Raw genomic sequence first — 2,980 nt, 5'->3', positions numbered from 1 at the left:
GGGGGCGGGGGGGTGTCTCATAATGCAAGGCGACAGACATGCGAACCTACGCACACACGTCTGACACTCTTTGCACGTTCGTAAGTGTGTGCCCGAAGCGAGACGAAAGGTGGAGAGAAAAAAAATCGGTCATGATGAAATGCCTCGAGCTATCTATCTATCCATCTATCCGTCCAATTTTCTTTGTTTTAGTTTTGCCACTTGTCGGGAAGAATTGCTGTCGTTTGCTGCAACCATTTAGAAAAAAAGTACCCAAAAAACATGTAAGTCAGGTTACAGCTGTATTGACTTTTTTTTTTGCCGCACTGGGTGTCGTGAGTCTGTGCAGGGGTACCTAATGTTGTGTCTGGCCAGTGTATTTTAAGGTTTTAAGAAAACAGTGTGGTCAGAATTTGTATTTCCTCTCAGGTCAGCTGTCAGCCAATGTTCTTTCAAAGGCTGTCTTTTTTTTTTAAATGTATTTCTACAAATACTCAAGCACACGTCGGCCCAGTTCTGTTTCCTTTCGGAGGCGCGTTGACACAAAAATAAACATGGCCAACGAGGCCAGTCTGGGCGGGTTGGTTACACCTGCGCGCTTATTCTCACACCCTGCTGTTTGGATTGAGGCAAGCGGCCGTTTTGATCATGGCCACATTGCGGACGAAAAGTGCAACGTTTTTGAAAGCGCGCCGGGGTCATCTTGCGACTAATTTGCCTCCTCGGCCATCGCCGACCTGAAAGTCAAAGTAAGGATTGAGCCGTCGTAAAAGAGGCAGAACACACACGGCGGCCAGCCGTAATTGGGGGATCGATAACATAATCAATCGGTACCGTAGAGGCGTGAAAATTATGACGAGCCCGATAAGCTCGGCAGTCACAAATCAGTTTCAAGAGGAAAATCAATGGGCTTGATCGGATTGTCTAACAGGTTTGTCAATAAGCTGATTGGACGCTTGGATGATTACATCGCTCAATTCAAGACGTTCCCAAACCAATTAGCAACTAATTAGCTCTACGAGTCATCTTGTGAAATAAAGTCCAAATAGTCAAAGCGCGACCTTGAAATATTGGGACGATCACATTTCGAATAAAATTGGAATTTTCAGAGACTAGGGTAAAAAAAAAAAAAAAAAAAAGACCAGAATGAAGGTAAAATATTCACAGAAAAAAAAATCGGAATTTTGTGAGAATAAAATAAAAAATATGACTGGACTAAAATGTTAATTTTATGAGAGCCAAGGAAAAATATTTCAAGTCGCAAGACTAAGAAAAAGTCACCGAAATATGAAAATAAAGTTGAAACTATTCCAAGGATGAATTCAGAAATATTATGAAAGTAAAAATGAAATATTAAAGGCCAAATTATTGCAAAAGTAAACACAAGAAAATAAAGTAAAAACACTACAGCGTCCACACGCGTCCGAGAAAACGAAAATTGCCTCTAAACCGACGTCGCTATCCGCCCCAGTGGCTAAGCGGCCCCTTTTTGTGTTGGCATGTTTAATATTCCGAGCCAGAGGCGGAATCCCGAGGCGCTGACATCAAACAATATGGCCATTGTCGCCGCCGCGGCCTCGGGGTGACCGCGAGGGCGCCTCAATGCTCCTTTGTCTGCTGCCCGGCGCGTCTCGACCGCGGCCGCGCGACACGCACACACTCAGACATGACATGACACGGGGAGAGGGGGGCTTTTGGGTGGGAAGATAGATGTAATGAAAGGACTCTAAAGAGGTGCGAGTCGCTCCCAGCCCACACACTATCATTACCATATATATTATATTAGCGCTCAACCCGCAGCAAAATAGAAAAAATAAATTAAATACAAGCACATCATGTTGTGTGCACGCGTGCGCGGAACAGACTTGATATAATTAAGCTTGTTATTGCTGTCGTGAAGGCACACGGGGTGGCTACCGCATCATGAAAATTCAACGCTTCAGCAGAAGAAGCGAAGCAAAGTTGATGCAGGGACGACCTTTGCTGAAGATTGCAGGGGAGTGCGAAATGTTTTCTCACGCGAGCGAGTGAGATGGTCAAATAAATGTTGCACGAAAAAGAGCACCCCAAAAAAAAATAAATTGGGATGAACCAGGCGCAGAGAAGATAGCTCAAGAGCAAAATGACTGTGATGATGATGATGATGATGATGATATGCGGGCGCCGTGGTGGGCGGGTGGTTTGCATCTTCCTCTCTTGTTCTCTCATATTTTGAAGCCGGTTTCAAGACCAGGATTACAGTACAGGAGGGCTGAAAAGAGTCCTTGAGTAATTCAGGTTGATTAAAAAAAAAAAAAAGTGCTCCTGTAAGACATTAAACCATTTTTTTAAAGTTAAAAGTCAGACCTTTGGAGGAAAAAACAAAATGGCGGCAGATTGTTGAAGTGAAACAAATGCGGGGTTCTCGCTAATGACGACGACGTTCATTTATCTACGTTTATTTCTGTGCCACTGCGTCAAAATATATCTTGATGTGAAACCGGTCCGTGGCACAAAAAGCCATCATTTAGAAGCCTTTTTTTTTTTTTTTAAATGCAAATATTGCTTCGAATTCTGACTTAACTACTGTGTTAGCATAAGTTACGGATAAACTTGTTACGGCGCCGCCATAGCACGCGAGCTTTGTTGTCAACCAAAGAAGAAGAAGAAGAAGTTGGGCAGTTTGTGAAGTCGTGTTGTGGGTGTGGAATCTCCCCAGACAAGGTAGCACCTTGTCCGCGAGTCCATGCGATCCACCGGCCGACCTCTTTGAAGCCTGTTGATCCACGGGGGTTGGGGGGGGAGACACGCCTTTGAGCCACTGGGCCCGTTAAAAGTGGGCGAACGCATCCAGATGCTTTCATAACGACACCGTTCAAAGCCTCCCTGCGGGGCTTCACTCTTGTTTCCTGACTTCATTTTTAGCATGTTGAGGAAGAAGGAAAAAAAAAGAGAAAAAAAAGCCGAGCGGTGCGGGTTGCCTGGCAACAGGGTCGAGCCTGACACTCGCTTAGCGGGAGCC

This window comes from Hippocampus comes, unplaced genomic scaffold (assembly GCF_001891065.2).
Source record: "Hippocampus comes isolate QL1 unplaced genomic scaffold, H_comes_QL1_v1.1 scaffold30, whole genome shotgun sequence".
In the NCBI taxonomy this organism is placed as follows: Eukaryota; Metazoa; Chordata; class Actinopteri; order Syngnathiformes; family Syngnathidae; genus Hippocampus; species Hippocampus comes.
Note: the sequence above shows the minus strand (reverse complement) of the source record.